Here is an 18,786-nt window from a genome sequence, read left to right on the forward strand (position 1 = left end):
GCATCTGACAATCTGTTGATGAGAGTCCGTGCAGGGCACCCATAACATCACTAATGAAGCAAGGATTTAGAGAAATGACAATTTTTTTGCAATTACAGCAGGAAATGGTACAACATTTCTGGAGGGACATTTGGAAATATGCTAGAAAAGACACTAAAGCATCACGTGCTTTGATGTAGATGCAACTAACTCTGTTCACAATGGAGAACTCAATTCTCTTTGACAAAGCAAATCTACTGTGGTGAAATGTCCCTATGAAAATATGTATATGAGCGTGTGAATGTATCTATACAGGATGTTCATAAAACAATGATCAGAAGAGCAAAATTTTTGAAAAAATTAAAATTTCAAGAATGGGGGATTGGTTAAATAATTCTATACAAAGTGATATTATGATAGAAATATTAATAAATCTCTATGTTATTTATATATCTGTATGTTATTTACACGAAAGAAAAAACAAGTTGTTAAATTTTTTATAATATTTGTTGTTTTATATCCCTTAGAATCTCCCTGTATAAAAAAAGAAACATATTTGAGGGCTTTTAACATATTCTAAAACAGTGTAAGAATCAAAATAACATAAAATCTACGAGTCTCATAAGGTTTGCTCCTGAAGTTTAAAAGCAACTATGCCTGGAGAATGATATTTTGGACACAGCTGACTCTAGCCAGATCACACTGGTATGATGTTATTTATAGACTGTGTCCATTATGATTGACAGGATCCATACTCTACAAGATGTTAATCATTTAGACTATTATTCATGATTCTAGGGTTTTTTTAATTTAATTTTTAAACTTAATTTTTTAAATTTAATTTTTATCTCAGTTTCATAATTTTTCCACAATATATTATGTATTAAAAATTATATTTTTATTTACAGCTGCAATACATATCTTTACATGGAATTAAGGGGAGCTTTTTCCTCAAATCAGATTCACTTGTTTAATTACTTAAGGAAATCTTTATTATTATAAAAATATGTTAAATGTCTTCAATATGCTTAATTTTATGCATCAATTATAATTGATATAGATTCCTTGATCTCAAGAATCTTTTCAGTGTATTCTAATGAAATAACTTCCAGTGTTTGAACTCACAAGGGAAAGCAGAAAATTGAATGCTGACACAGAATTTTATTCTTCAGAAATACATAACATACTTCATTTATTTATTTTTTTGTGAGGACGATCAGCCCTGAGCTAACATCCATGCTAATCCTCCTCTTTTTGCTGAGGAAGACCGGCTCTGAGCTAACATCTATTGCCAATCCTCCTCCTTTTTTTTCCCCCAAAGCCCCAGTAGATAGTTGTATGTCACATTTGCACATCCTTCTAGTTGCCGTATGTGGGACGTGGCCTCAGCATGGCCAGAGAAGTGGTGCGTCAGTGCGCGCCCGGGATCCGAACACTGGTCGCCAGTAGCGGAGCACGCGCACTTAACCGCTAAGCCATGGGGCCGGCCCATAACATACCTTACTTAATTTGGCATAAAAATGCAGATGTGTAAAATGGATAGAAGAATATAGGCCAATATGCATATGAAGGATAGCCACTATTCACCTAGAAAAACAACCTTCTTGCCACCCATGGGTGTCGGTGGATGGATGGGTGCTCTAATGAAAAAAAAAGATTATTCTTCTGTTGGCTTTAGAGTTAACAAATTTCATTGCTCTAGCATCTGAGATGACAGCACATTATTGCTATCTGTACTTGCAGACATGTCAAATATTCAGTAGATAGATATAGGTCAAAATTTGATGTGAAATGGTTCTTCAAAAAGGTTTTTATTCTCTAAATGATTGGATCCCCATCCATTTATTCTCCTTTTCATAAAAATGGATCAGAAAACAATACTTAACTGTACATATCTCAGTAATCGTCAAAACCAAGATATGCTTGATAATATAACATGGGCTTTAAATTACAAAAATAGATATATAATCAAGATTTCACAAATGTTTGAGCAAAGAGAATGCCATGGAAAGGAAAAATTAGTAGTTGGCCTTGTTTACTTCATGGCCAAAAGCCCCCATTCCTCCCTTTAATAGCACATCACTTTTCCTTTTGAGATGACATATGCAAGTGTGTACTTTCAAATATGTTAGAAAATGGGACAGATTCTTGTTCTTGCCTCCTCAGTTCTCCTGGTAGTTCACTGTATAACTTAAACTCAACCAAAACAACACACTTTTATGGGACTCTGAATTTTGAGTGAGGCTTGCAAGAATAGAAATAATAGCATGATTAGGTTAATGCCACACTCAGAATTTTGAACAATGCTGAGAAGGTGATTCCTGTCACATCCACCTTTAACTCTCTAATTTGTCCAATGCAAATAAATGGCAGATGGAGGAGTAAATACAGTAAGAATAACTTGCTGTTATTCCAAATATGGTCTCTTTATTATAGTCAATCAATTCGGTTTATGACAATTGGAATGGGGATAGTGAATAGGAAAATAATTTTTCCTCCTATATTTAGCTAAACTGAAAATATTCTAAATAGTTGTGTTTTCGTCTGGCAGAGATAGTTATACCTTAAATATGTTGCCTTAGACATATGTGAACTCTCTAACTCTCTGCTATAATTTAGTCCAGAAGGACCATAAATATTTCTCAATTTCAAAAGATATCATACTGGTCCACTGAATTGATGACACAGTGCTTAATATTGGATATGGAAAGTATGAAATAGCAGGCACACTACTTGTCATAGTAAGACACATGGCAGCCAATTGAAAATTAATCCCACAAAAAGTTCAGGAGCTACCAGTGAAATTTCTGAGTAAATGTTTGATTGTTTTGAAATCATTTTTGCTGCTGATCCAGTTAAGAATAAGCTTGAGTGATGTAGTCATACAGTTAAGATTCTGAGAGCTTAATTAGCTAAAGTAACATCGGGAGAAAATTTGACTCTTTTTATTAAGGCAGAAGTAAAATTGTCTTTGTTTGCAGAAGATATGATCTTATATATAAAAAATCCTAAAGATTCCACCAAACAACTGTTAGAACTAATCAACAAATTCAATAAAGTTGCAGGATACAAATCAACATACAGAAATCAGTTGCATTTCTATACTCTAACAATGAAATAATCTGAAAAACAAATAAAGAAAAGGATCCCATTCACAACAGCATGAAAAACAATAAAATACTTAGGAGTGAATTTAACCAAGGAAGTGAAAGATCTGCACACTGAAAACTATAAGACTTTGATGAAAGAAAGTGAGAAGATACACAGAAGTGGAAAGATATCTTATGTTCATAGATTGGAAGAATTAATATTGTTAAAACATATTGTTATTGTTATCCCATGCTACCTAAAGCCAACTATAGATTCAATGCTATCTCTATCAAAATTCCAATGGCATTTTGCACAGAAATAGAAAAGACAATCCTAAAATTTATATGGAACACAAAAGACCCCCAAAAGCCAAAACAATCATGAATTAGAAGAACAAAGCTGGAGGCATCACACTTCTTGATTTCAAACTGTACTACAAAGCCATAGTTATCAAAATAGTATGGGATTGGCAAAAAAAATAGGCAAATAGAATAACGAAACAGAATAAAGAACCCAAAAATAAACCCCTCACATATATTGTCAACTGATATTTGATAAGGGAATCAAGCATATTCAATGGGAGAAGGATATTCCCTTCAATAAATGTTGAAACTGGATAATCACATTCAGAAGAATGAAATTGGACCCTTAACTTATACCTCTCAAACAAATTTACTTAAAATGGATTAAAGACTTAAACCTAAGTCCTGAAACCATAAAACTCATAGGAGAAAACATAGGGAAAAACTCTTTGACATTGGTATTGACAATGATTTTTTGGATATGACAAAAATCACAACCCACAAAACAAAAAATCAGTAAGTGGAACTATGTGAAATCAACAACAACAACAAAAAATCAAAAGAAACAATCAACAAAGTGAAAAGGGAACCTACAGAATGTTAGAAAATATGTGCAAACCATATACTCAATAAGGGGTTAATATCCAAAATATATAAAGAACACATACAACTCAATAATGAAAAAAAAAAACAATCTGGTTAAAAAATGGACAGAGGAACTGAATAAATATTTTTCCAAAGAAGACATACAAATGCCAACAAGTACATGAAGAGATGTTCAGCATCACTAATCATCAGGGAAATGCAAATCAAAACCACCACAGATATCACCTCACACCTGTTAGAATAGGTATTATCAAGAAGACAAGAAATAACAACCATTGGCGAGGATATGGAGAAGTGAGAACGCTTATGCACTGTCGGTGGGAATGTAAATTTGTGCAGCCATAATGGAAAACAATATGGAGTTTCCTAAAAGAATTAAAATAGAACTACCATATAATCCAACAATCCCACCTCTGGGTATATGTTTAAAGGAGATGAAAACAGGATATTGAAAAGATATGTTCATTCCCATGTTTATTGCAACATTATTCACAATAGCCAAAATATGGAAACAACCTAAGTGTCCACCAGTGGATGATTGGATAAAGAAGATATGGCATATATATACAATGGAATATTATTCAGCCATGAGAAAGAAGGAAATCCTGCCATTTGGGAAAACATGGACGGACCTTGAATGTGTCATGCTAGGTGAAATAAGTCAGAGAAAGGTGGACAAATACCATATGGTCTCACTTATATGTGGGACCTAAAAAAGCTGAACTCATAGAAACAGAGAGTAAGAATGATGGTTGCTAGGGACTTGAGGGCTGGAGGAAGTGGGGAGATGTTAGACAAAGGGTACAAGCCACCAGTTGTAAGATGAATAGGTTTTGGGCATTTAACGTACAGCGTGGTGAATATAGTTAACTGTACTGTATTATATACTTGAATTTTGCTAGGAGTGTACGTCTTAAATGTTCTCACCATGTAATTGTAATCACATAAGGTGATGGAGGTGTTTAATGCTACTGTGGTAATCATTTTGCCATACATAAATGTGTCAAATCAACACATTGTACACCTTAAATTTACACAATTGTGTATGTCAATTATAATCTCAATAAGGTTGGGAAAAAAATAAAATACATATACTCTTTGCCCCAGTGATTCTGTATTGTGATATATACTTTGGAGAAACATTATATATGTTAACAAGGAAGTTCATACAAGGACACTATGAAATACTAGTTGTACTAATAATAACAACAAAAAGTAAAAATGAAACAAAGCAAAAATATAAAGAAAGATCCTAAATGCCATCAATAATGAAATGGACAAATAACTTATATGATATCCACATTATAGCATATTATACAGCAGTTAAGGAAAATAAGTATGCTTTCAATTGACTAATATAGAAAAATTTAGAAGACATAGTTTTAATGGAAAAATCAAGTTATAAACAAAGTGTACAATTTTGGTGATGAACATGATGTAATCTATGCAGAAATAGAAGTATAATGATGTACACCTGAAATTTTTACAATGTTATAAACCAATGTTACTGCAATAAACAAAAAATTAAAAAAAAAAACTAAGTGTACAGTAACATACCCTCTGTAAAGTAAAGCATGCAATGCTATTATGCATTTGTATATATGCATACATATCTTATCTGTATCTATATCAATATCCATCTATCTATCCACTTATATTTATCTGGATGGATATAAACTAAAGTAATTACTGTGGCTAATTCTGGGAAGAAACTGAAATTGAGGGTGGTTGTCAAAGGAAAATTTAGCTTCATATACAGACTGTCTCCAACTTAACGATTGTTCGAGTTAACGATTTTTCAGCTTCAGTGTAGTGCGAAAGCAATAAGCATTCAGTAGAAACCATATTTTCCATTTCGATCTTTTCCTGGGCTAATGATATGCGGTACGATACTCTTTTTTGGTGCTGAGCAGCGGCAGCAGCTCCCAGTCAGCCATGCGATCATGAGGATAAATGACCGATGTACTTACAACCATTCTGTTTTTCACTTTCAGTACATTATTCAATAAACTTCATGAGATACCTAACACTTTATTATAATACAGGGTCTGCGTTAGATGATTTTGCCCAACTGTAGACTAATACAAGTGTTCTGAGCATATGTAAAGTAGGCAAGGCTAAGCTATGATGTTTGGTAGGTTAGGTGTATTAAATACATTTTCAACTTAATGATATTTTCAACTCATGATATTTTAACACCCAACTTTATTAGGATGTAACCTCATTGTAAGTCAAGGAAGATCTATATAATACTTGAATTTTCTCTTTTTAAGAGGATAACATGTTCTTGTACGATTCATATAATCCAAATTAATTTTTAAATAAGAGAAAATTTAAGTGAATTGCCCAAGGTGAAAAAGCTAATTAGTGCCCAAGTCAAGATTAAAACCTAGGAATTCTGACACTTATGTTGTTCACTAATTTTCTTATGCTACATTCTATCAAATGACCAATTTTCATTAAGCATTTCAATAAGAAAAAAATTAAATATTAATTACATCCAAGTTAAAATGAGGTGAAAACACAGTCTTCCATCTATGCCATATTTTGTATTAATTAAATGGTTTTGCTATCATTAAAGCTGGTTTTCAGAAGAAGGCTAATGAGGCATTCCCAGAAATTTGTAACGAGCACAGGACAGGTAATTTCAATCTTCCTCTAGACCAGAGGTTTTCAAAAGTTAATACAGTCACATGTTGCTTATGGACAAGAATAGGTTTTGAGAAATGCGTCATTAGGCGATTTTGTTGCTGTGTGAACATCATGGAGTGTATTTACACAAACCTAGAGGGTACATACAACCTACTACACACCTAGGCTATGTGGTGCTAATATTATGTGACCACTGTTGTATATGCAATCCATCGTTGACCAGAAGATCATTATGCAATGCATGACCGTAGGCATAAAATCATTGAAGCATTTGTTAAAATGAGAGATTCTCAAGTCTAGTTCAAATAAAGACTGAAGTAGTTCATCTAGGCAGTTCCAAGGAGACCACAAGATTACTAAACAGTCCAAGTGATTCTGATATGACTTATTAAGGGCCCTACTCCCAGATATGTCCAGAACTCACAATTGCTGCCTCATAATGAAAGAGAAATGATGGCTTTCCAGTAGAAACCAAACAGTATTAAAGAAGTAGAAGGCTTGAGTGCGGCACAGAGTGAGATTTCTCAGGAAGAGTTGAGTCCTACGGACTCAAAACTATTTTTCAGGGATTATTACCTCTAGCATGTTCCCTTTTTATGTGATCAGATTTATATTGGGACATTCTCACATTATCAGATAGAAAAAAATATTTTGCAGAGGCACTCAAGTGTCTTTTTTTCCTTTTTCTTTTGAATTTTTCTCCTTTTTGATGATACACATTTTAAAAGACTCTTTTATTTATCAATTTATAAACACCTTAAAGAAGAAAATTAAATAAAATGAAACAGTAAGAGCTACACATTATTAGGACTCTAACATGACCTGCCCCATCCCACTCCTTTAAAACACAAATATTCGAACCAAGAAATCTTACAAAGGGACATTTCGCTCCCCGTTCATTATGTTCAGTGATCATTTCTTCCAAAGGTAGACTCTGAAGAACTTCTGTTTACTCTCACTTTCTCCTTGTGCTTTTCTGATTGAAATTATTTTATTTCAGATAACTTTTTTTAGATAAAGATTGATTTCAACTGTTCGTCCTTTGAAAGTGTACTTAGACTGAAAGAGACAAAAAGACATAATAAGCTTTTCCTAATTTATTTGAAGATGGACCATAGAAGAAAGTGTTTCCTTGATTTTTGCATGGTAACTGTCACTTTTTCATGAGCCATCTTAATTCTATATACATCTTCTACTCGTTTTGTGCAATGGAACTTTAGCCATTTTTTGTAAATCCATTTAAAATCAATCATCTGGATGAATATGTTTTATAATAGCACAGATTACCATATTTCTCCCACAGAATTATTGATTTCCCCCTCTCAAAAAAAAAAAAAAAGTCTACTGAATTTTACAAAGCACCTGGCTATAGTAACAGCAATGCTGACTTAATTATATGCAGTAAAGTTCTATTGGCCACAACCTGTTGCTGGCTTTTTGTAAGTGCTTCATGTGTTTGTCTGGAAGGCAAATGCCAAAGATCCATTTTTTATCACTGTCTGATTATGTTGGCATTATATGTAGCTAAAGTTACCACAGTAATCTAGACCAAAACAATACAAAAACATACAATGGATTTAAATAAGATATGAAATTTATGAGACAATCGAGCAAGAGATCAAACTAATGCAGCTATGTATTTAGAAATATAAATACCAAAATATTCAAATACACTTTTCAGCATTAATGTATATATGTTAAGTATTACAGAAGTATGGCATTTATAAAGCTTTTCATATTGGTTGTTCTCTTAAAGGCTGTTAGTTCCTTGAGGTTCTGTATCTTAATGTCACGCCTAATCCTTCATCTGAAATGTATCACTGTATTTCCAATTTAAGACAGACTTTCTTCTTTTATTGTTCTTCAGCATATATAAAACACACACATATATAAATATATATGTGGAATATAGAATATATACACTGAATATTTATATGAATAGATGTAAATATATAGGTTTGTGTTGGTACATATACACGCACATGCACGTACACACACACACACATATATGCATATACATATAAATGCACATATGTAGCGAGTGGTGGGCTGGGTCTGACTGACCTCCAGTTGATAGTTTAAAACTGTCAATGTTAAGAGTATTTACATTACAGAAATTAGCAAACATTAAAAATCAGAGTTCTGTGGGGCTTTTGATTTTTTTCTTTTTTTTCTCAGAGAGCTGGTAGTTAAACATTACCAGCATGCCCCTGTACATATTGAATTATGTGTGTTTGAACTCATTTGAAATGAATATGTATATTTCTGATCATGTAATTTACATGTTGCATAAAATGATTAGGGAATTTGGTACGTTTCTGACTTCAAACATCAAGCAAGTAGTGGCTCCAGGATGTGGGCTCAAATCTTGCATGTGGCGGGTAGTAGGCAGCACAACTTCGCTTATGCTGAGTTGCCTCCTGTTGTATAGTAACATTAACCATCCCCAACCCACTTGTCAGGGGATATTGGTCTTTCGTCAGGCGTTCTTTCAGAGGAGTTCATTGTGTGTCGGCAGAGTTCAAATACCACAGAAATTATTCCAGGCATTAACTCTCTTTTTCTCATTAGGATATTTGGGTCCTCATAAGGTTATTCCTGGTACACACAATTACTTTTTTTTTCATGTTTTTGGTGTTTTTTTTTTTTTTTCAGGAAAAATTACTCTACTGAATGCACAGAGCAGTTTTAACCATGGATAGGATCTTTCCAGATCAATGGTGCAGAGAAAATCTAGAGAACTGCCACTGTTATCGTTTCTACCTATTTTTTTTCCTCAGTCTCATAAGAATGGTTCAATTTGAAATTGCTGATCACACAATTTAGTTAGAGGGATAAAAATATCAACTTTTCTGCCTGAAGAAGATCACAATCTATTGCAGATGTAGATATCAGATAGAATCAGATAGAATGTGGTATTAGATAGAATTGATCTTTTTTTTTTTTTTTTTTTTTTTGCAATATGGGGAGAAGGGCTATTGTAACGGAGAAAGCTCCAGCTTACCTGCAGATCTGCAGGAGTATCAAAGGTGAGGCAGAAAAAAGCTTTTATTTTATGAGGAGGAGTAAGCCAAGCTATAAAGAACTAGATGTGGAGTAGTGGGAGTGGAGTGGCATGATTGGACAGCTTACTGGGGAATATTTTTTTCTGCTGTCAGCAGATTCTCAGGAGGGCACCTTCGAGTAAGGGTTGTTCGCATGCCACCACAAGAATTTTGTCCAGATCACTTGGTGGAGTCAAACAGTTCAGTTAATCATTTATTAGATGCCAAATGAATATTTGGAGGGTCTGTATCTGGCCTTATCACAGGTAAACAAAGGAAGTCATTCAGGAATGTCTTATCTAAGTCATATAGAGAGGGTGATTCTTTGCAGTAAAAATTTCTGTAGTGAAAAACCATTGGGGAGGGGCAAATTTAGTGACTATATCTGTTTGACAGGAGCACGGGGCTCAGGTAAAATTCAACATTGTCAATTGCATTTTTGCTAATTTTAAGTAAAGTCAAAATTTTTGTTGTTGATTTACAGAGTTTGATACCCCAAACTTGATATAAAACGTCTCACATATCTCACATTTTTTACACGTCAACCAGGTCGGTGGTGGACTCTTCAAGAAAAGGATAAGAGATGAGCAGATTCTCGAAGAGAACGCTGAGATTTAATGCACAGATGGTGGAAGTGAAAACAACTTTTGAATTTATTTCTATGGCTTTATTTGCATATCTTGCAGAAAATTAACAACTATTATTTTCTCCTTTCAATTATTCTGGTTATCTGTTGCTGAAAAACAAACGTCCTCAATGTTTAGTGGCTTAAAACAACAGCAATTAATTATTTTGCTCACAAATCTGCAATTTGGACACAACATGGGGGAAGGGCTTGTCTATTCCTCGCAGTGTCAGCTGAGGCAATTTGACTGAGGATTGGAAGATCCACTTCCAAGATGGCTTACTCACAGGGCTAGCAACTTGCTCTTGGCTATTATCTGGGATCTCAGATGGGGCTGAAGGACTGGGGCTTTGGTTCCAATCCACGTACCTTGGTCTTCTTTGGAGTACAATGGCTGTATTCCAGAGGCAATTATCCCAAGGGAGAGAAAGACTGGGAACTCTATTGACTTTAATGACCTAGCCTTGGAAGTTATATATCTTCACTTCTGTCAGACTCTTATTGGGATAATCACAAACGTCAGCTCAGGTTCAAGGGAAGGAACATATGCTCCAGCTCTTGATTATGGAATGGCAAGTTTCCAAAAGATCATATGAAACCAAAAACATTTTTATGACTAATTTTATAAATAATAAATCAAGCATAAATAAACATAATTGGGTTCCAAAAAATTTGATAGGAGATTTTATGGTTAAAAACTTAGAGATCCCATAATAAAAATAAACTTAGATGTGAAAGACATGAGGTAGATGTGGGAACATCTTTACAAATATAGTTTCTCAGCATATAGTTTACTTTTGCTTCTGGAGAATAATATTCATAAATCCTCTGTGCTTGAGTATTCAATCTATATATTCCATACCACGTTGACTTAAATTAATTAACTTAGAGTTACACACAAGTCATAGTTTGTTGTTCCAAAATACACAAAGTTGTTAAAAAGATTATATATATATATATATATATATATATATATATATATATATATATATATATATATGAAGCTACAGGGATCCACACATCCCTGAACATCATGGTTAGAGGATAGTTATTGAAATAATTTCAATAATTTCAAGTTAGTAGTATGCATGAAGAAGATTATTGTTGAATACCTTTGTTACTGTTTCTATCTTAAGATTCCATTCCATCAGGGGTAAAACAAATTTTCTTTATCATTATCTTTAGAGAGCAGGAGAAAAATGTTTCCTATCCTTAAGTTGGAGCTTTTACTTGCTTTCTACTTATCTCATCATCTTCCCTACAATTTCATAAGCTGAAAAATGAAACCCTGCCAGAAATAAAACACAGCTGTGATGATTGCATTCAGAAAGTCCAAAATAGACATTACCACATTTATTTACTGTAAAAACTCAGTAATGTTTCCAAGAAAGCTGTGAGTAGGAGAAGAGAAAAGGGAACTAGTGTTAAAATGATGAAAAGTCTGAATTACAGAATATATTTTACAAAAATGATTAACATATATGCATTAATAAGACAAAATTCTAATAATGTGTTTCTGGCTCTATATTAAGTTAAAGATAAGAAGAATGAGATAATGAATGTTACTGAGATAATTATCGATTAAACTCCTAATTTATTGCATTAATTTATTACTGAGCACCTATTACATGTCAGTCAGGGCTGAGTTGGCTTCTCTGAATAAAAATTTAGAAGATATTTTTAAACTACTACAGATACGCTTAAAAGATAACAAAAAAGACCATTTAAAGGCACATGAGTACTTTCAAACCTTAAGGAAAAGATATTTTTCTGGGCTTTTTGAACAGAAAAACGACAGCTTTTCTACTTACCAAGTTGGTATAACTCTGATTTCAAAACTTTCTAAAAACAAAGAAAAAAAAAGGATACTATGGACCAATAAAAAGCACGAGATAAATGGTATTTTTCTCTTTCTTCTTTCACTCTTTCTGGACCGTGTAATACTTGTTGGTTTTAAATAATATAGCAGTTTTATAACCAGAAAAACAAATATAAAGTCACCTACAATTTGAGAATGAACAAATAAATCAGAACTAGCACGAGAAAATTTGGAGTCCTTCAAAATTTTAATAATAAAGGGAATAGTGACTCTTAAGTCAATTGGCAATTTTACAATGCAATATGGAGAAATTTAAAATATATTATTTTGTATATTTATTTTATTAAAACCCATATATAAAGCTTTAATTGTTATCTTCTCAGCAGTTAAACTTGGTAATTATATTATCCTAAGTTTTAGTAACATTTTCTCAAATTTGCAATTCAAAAATATTATGTTTTTAATTTAATTTGCAATAAATTTAAAAAGTGTTTTTCTTAAAGCTAGGAAATAAACAAAAAATGTAGCCTAAATCCATGTGAAAGGGCCTTTAATTTAAAATCATACATGCTATATAACAAAAAGTTTATGGGGCTAGAAATAATTGGTATACAATAGGAAACTAGAATTAATTAATTGGAATTTATTTTTCTGTGGATGATGAGTGAATATAATAAAATTAACTTGGTGTAAACTCATAAGTTTACACTATTTAAAAATATATCCCTTACATTAAAAATTAGAAATAAGGAATAAATAAATTAATACCAGTTTACATTGAATTCATTGTTCTTACATAAACAATATAAAGGGGAAAGAACTTTAAATGATAATAGGACTTTAAAGATCATATATGTATCAGTGTGTACTAACTGAACTTCAGCACTGGGATTTAGAGAATTTTAATATATTTTCCAACACTTGAACTGATAATACCTTGAAACATCTGATGATAGAATCATGAAACAATATGTTCAACTAATAGCTTACAATCTCTTTTTCAACTAATACGTTCACTTATACTGATGCCAAGAAAATAGATAAAAACAAGATACATGAACTCTTTCCTCTGGTAGGAGAGTAGGAAAATAAACCCATTAAAATATAATAAATGCTATTTCTGGCCATGATGGAATAGTTTGTATCAGACGTATCCTACATAAACACTTGTAACAATGGGCAAAATATACAAAGCAACTATTTTTAGGCATTGGACAATGGACTTGAAAAATGAGTAGAGGAAATAGTTGAATCAGAATAAATATTTGAAGAGATAATGGTCATTTAGCCATTTTTTCCAAATTAATGAAAGATATAATCCCACAGATTCAAGAGGCTCATTATAGTCCAAGAAGGATAAACATGGAGATCCAAGTAGGGCACACAGTTAAATTGCTAAAACATAAAGAAACAATCTTCTAAGAAAACTCTTCCCCTAAAATTCATATTATATTCAAGGGAAAAAGTGTTATGAACAATAACTCTCACCTCATCAAAAACAGTGGAGGCCGGAAGACAATAAATAGCATCTTTAAAGTGACAAAAGAAAAAAGTAAGTCAACTTAGAAATTCTTATTTTGTCAAAATTTCCTTCAAAATTTAAGTAGAAATAAATATATATTTTTGATCAATAAGAGTTGAGGCAGTAGTTAAATTTTTAAAAAGTATAGAAAAAATTTTAGGTTTAAGAGTTAAAGGAAAATGATCAATGTGAAAGTTGAGATCTCAAGAAAAAAAATGAAGAGAACTCCAAATAGTAAATATGTGAGTAAATATAAAATCCTATTACAATTTTTTTCTTTAAAATAGTATTAAATATTTTAAAATATAATAGCAATGCAATCTTGTGTATGTAATATACATAGAAGTAAAGTATATAAAAACAATAGCACAGGATGTGGGAAGGGGTACTGTAAAATAATCAAAGGCAGTCCTGATGTTGCAAGCTGAAACTGTACAAAGTGGTCTTAAAAATCAATGGGAAAAATTACACTTGTTCTGTGACCTTTAAATATTTTGTCAAAACATTAAAACTCTCTGTTAGCTATAAATATATTAAAGAAATGAAAAAAAATAAAGCCAATTTTTATTTAGTACACTGTGATTTAAAACAATATTTTATTATTTTGTAAAAAAATATAAATATAGTTTGGACAACTGTTCAAACTCTTGCCATGTTCTTGTCATGTGACTTAAAATATGGAGTGAGCAACTTTTTCTGTCTTGGCGAATTGTTATAATCCTTTCTAAGCATGAATCAGTTTTCTACATTTTAACTTTGTACTTCCAATGTCATGAAATATCTCCAAGAGTTCCTTTAAAGTAAAGTTTCTTGCCACAGTCATTTAACTCTGGGACAGCTTCATCCTTTTTGTCATAACACTTTACTCATTTATGTCAACAATTCATCGTTGTTAAGTTTCTCTGCATGTTGAGCATCTCTCAAATGGCAGCAGTGTCAATATTTCCATGGTCAGTTGTTTCTTCTACAACTTTATTTTTGTTTTATTCAAATTTAATTGCAACATTATAACTTTTTATTTTTTGCTGCACTTCAATATTATTAGTCAATTCCCTCCTTCAGTCATCCGTGTTGTAAAATGACACATGGGTTTATCACTGGAAGACAAGAAAGTAACACAACTAGGTGCTTTCCTGTCTGTGCGTCAACTGTAAAGCAGATGTGCAGTGGTTACTGATCATGAAACACATCTGTTATTTACATAGCGCTTTGTGGACTGAAAAGGTAGCTAACTTGATTGTTTACTGAAGTTAATATACTGTGGTATCTGAAATTTAAACTGTGAATTTGGATCTCATGTTATTTAAATCATAGTAACAGAAATTCTTTAGAAATCAGAGTAGTGCAAAGCAAAGACTGCCTGTATGCTCTTATTTCTTATATTGCCATGTCTTATAAGATTCTTATGTTGTACATAGAGTGAAATAATATGCGTTTATGATAGATTGTGATAAGTTAAGAATCTGTGCTTGTAATCCATTCAGCAACCACTAAAAATGTAATACAAAGATGTATAGCTAAAAGTCTCATATAAGAGTTAAAATGGAATATAAAAAAAATAAACACATAAATACTTGGTTAATCCATGTGAAGACTGGAAAAGATAAAAGTGTAAAGGGTACATATAGGAAATAAATTGCAAAATGATAGACTTAATACCAATCACATCACTAACTAAATTAAATTCAAGTGCAGTAAACATTACCTTTAAAAAGACAGAGATTGCCAGAATGGATATAAAGACAACATCCAACTGTATGACGTTTACAAGAGACAAAATTTAATTATAAGGACACAGAGAAATTGAAAGTTAAAGGATGAGAAATGATGTGCATACAAACAATAATGATATTGGCCTAACTCACATTAATATCCAATAAGGTAGATATTCTCAAAGATAGAGATATTTTACAACAACAAAAGGGTCAATTCATCAGGAAGACAATAGTCCTAAATGTGTATGCATCCCATAGCATAACTTTAAAATACATGTAACAAAAATTAAATGAGCTAAAAGAAAAAGAAATAACCAAATTGAATATTTTAACACTAATTTCTCAGTAATTTATTGAATAAGTAAACAAAAATTGTTAAGGATGTAGAAGATTTAAACTATGTAATTTGACCTAATTGATATTTATGGAGCACCATATTCAACAAGTGCAGAATGTGCCTTCTTTTAAAGCACATACAGAATATTCACCAAACTGAACTACAGTCTGGACCATAAAATGAGTTTCAATAAGTTTCAAATAATTAAAATCATATAGAGATTGTAATCTGAATCCAATGGACACTAATTAGAAAGCTATAACAAATAACTAGAAGTTTCACAGATACTCAAAAATAAACAACTCTCTTCTAAACACCTGTGGGGCAAAAAAGAAATCAGCGAAAATTAGAAAATATTTTATGCTGAATGTTAGTGAAAACAAAACCTAACAAAATTTTTGAATGCAATTAAAGCAGTGCTTATAAGGAATTTTTATATCTCAAAGTGTATAGATCAGGGAGAAAAAAGAGACAATTTTAAAATCAATTATCTCTGTCTCTGCCACAAGAAGCTGGAAAAAGAGAAGCAAAAGAAAAGAAATAAAGTAGAAAGATGAACATGAGAAGAGAAATCAATAAAAAAAAAAATAACAGAATAGTAGATTAAAAAACACAGAGCCAAGAGATTGCATTTGAAAAGATTATTAAACTTAATAAGGCCATAATACGATCAACCAAGAAAATGAGACAGCATATATAAATGACTAATTCCAGGAATACAAAAGAGGATATTACTCCAGATCCTACAAAATTTGATAAGACAACAAGGCAATATAGTAATAAATTTATACAAATAAGTCGACAAATTAAAGAAAACGGACACATTTTATGAAAAATGTAGCCTTCTATATTTGACACAAGAAATAAAAAATATAAATAGCCCTATGTTTGTTAAAGAAATTGAATTCATCAAAAGGTTTTTTCACAATTACAGCCCTGATTGTTTTACAGGTGAAATTTAATATATATTTAAAGAAATGTGTCAATTTTATATGAACTATTTCAAGGAATAGAAGAATATAAATTTTATGAGACCATAACTCTTTGTTATGTACTGAATTGCATCCTCCCAAATTCATAGGTTGAAGCCCTAACCCCCAATGTGGCTATTTTTGGAAATAGGGCCTTTAAGGAGGAAGTAACGTTCAATAAGGTCATAAGGGTGGGGCCCTAACCCAATACAACTAGTGTCCTTATAAGAAGAGGAAGGGGCACCAGGAGTGTGTACAGAGGGAGGAAAGATCCTGTAAAGATACAGGGAGAAGGCAGTTGTCTGCAAGCCAAGGAGAGAAGATCCATGAGAATGTTTTAACCCAGTCTCAAAAGGACAAAAGAGAAGAACATCTGCTAGGATATCAGTTAAATTCTAGGTTCCAGTCATGAAAACTTTATTAGACAAGCAGGATCAGGGATGACTAAGTCCAAGCAATATTCTAAATGAAGCTGCCCGTAGATATTCCTGCTGACGCTTTGATTTTGAATTTCCAGCCTCCAGAACTGTGAGGAAATAAATTTCTGTTGTTTAAGCTGCCCAGTCTGTAGTATTCTGTTTTGGCAGCCCTAGCAGATTACTATACTCTTATATTAAAATCTAATGAGAATATAATAATAAGAGAAAATTTTAGATCGCTTTTCATCATAACATAGACAGAAAAATCCCCAGAAGAAAAAATCAGCAAGTCATTTACAGAAATATATAAAAAGTATAGCACATCATGACCACATGAGATTTATTTCAGTAATTGTAGATTGGTCTAATAGTCAAAATATTACAATTCACCATATTAACAAAATAAATAAAATATATAATAATTTCAATTGATGAAGAAGCAGCATTAGATAAAATTTAATATTCATTTATAAGAAAAACTCTCAGAACCTAGAAATAGAAGGGCACATCCTTTATCTGTTATAGGATACCCACATAATTTCTCTTGGTAAATCATATTACATGACAAAATAATGTTTTCCCCTAATTTTCATATTAAAGCAAAATATTTCCTCTCCCCATTTCTACACAACCCTGTACTGGACATCCTAGCTAGTGCAATAAAAAAAGAAAAAAATATACAGGACATAAAAATTGGAAAAGAAGTTAAAATGTTTTATTGACTATTTAGCATGTGTAAACAGTAACATAAACAATAAAAAAAATGCCCTAATGAAATAGTAGACGAATTTAGTAGGATACAAGGTAAACTTTTAAAAACCAATTGCATTTTTACATACTGTCAAAAACAGCTAGAAAAAATAATTTTGTATAGCATAAAATACATGAAATCGCCAGAAAAAAATATAATTGAAAGAAGTATAATGCCTTTGCAAAAAATCTAAAATCATTGCTGAGCTAAATTAAAGAAGATGTAGACAAATGCTCATGGATAGGAATACTCAATACCTTCAATCTGTAAATTTTTTCTAAATTAAACTATAGAGTTAACATATTCCTGCTCAAAGTCAAAATTTGTTGTAGTAATTGACAACTTGAATCGAAAATTTATATAAAAATACCAATCATGATGAATTATCTTCAATATTTGCTACAAAACTACAGTAATTCAGACTGTGTGGCATTTAAATAAGAATAGACAAATGGATTCAATGGGACCAAATAGAGGCCAGAGTTGAACCGTATATTGATGGGCAATAAACATTTAATGAAAGTCAAGCCAATTCAATAGGAAAAGAACACCTTTGCAAAATGTTATGCTTAACTAAGTGGATACATGCATTAAAAAGAAAATAATCTTGTCCCTGCCCCATGTCACTGTGTGCAGAAATTTTAACCTGATACAGATAATAGACATAATTTTAAAAACTAAATCTACATCAGTTAACGGTAGAATATATAAAGTAAGAACTTTATTATCTTCATTTGCAAAGATTTATTAGATGGGACTCAAAAGGAAAAAAATCTTAATTTGGATTTTGACAAAATTAAAACCTTTTATTCGCTGAAAACATCAAGGCAGTGAAAAGTCACATAATAGACTGGAAAAACACATTAGTAATAGCTATTCTATCAAAGGACTCATAAAAAGAACACTTCCACATCAGTATTAAAATGACAAATATTTTCATTAAAATTTGTATAG

Source organism: Diceros bicornis, chromosome 8 (assembly GCF_020826845.1).
Source record: "Diceros bicornis minor isolate mBicDic1 chromosome 8, mDicBic1.mat.cur, whole genome shotgun sequence".
NCBI classification, from domain to species: domain Eukaryota; kingdom Metazoa; phylum Chordata; class Mammalia; order Perissodactyla; family Rhinocerotidae; genus Diceros; species Diceros bicornis.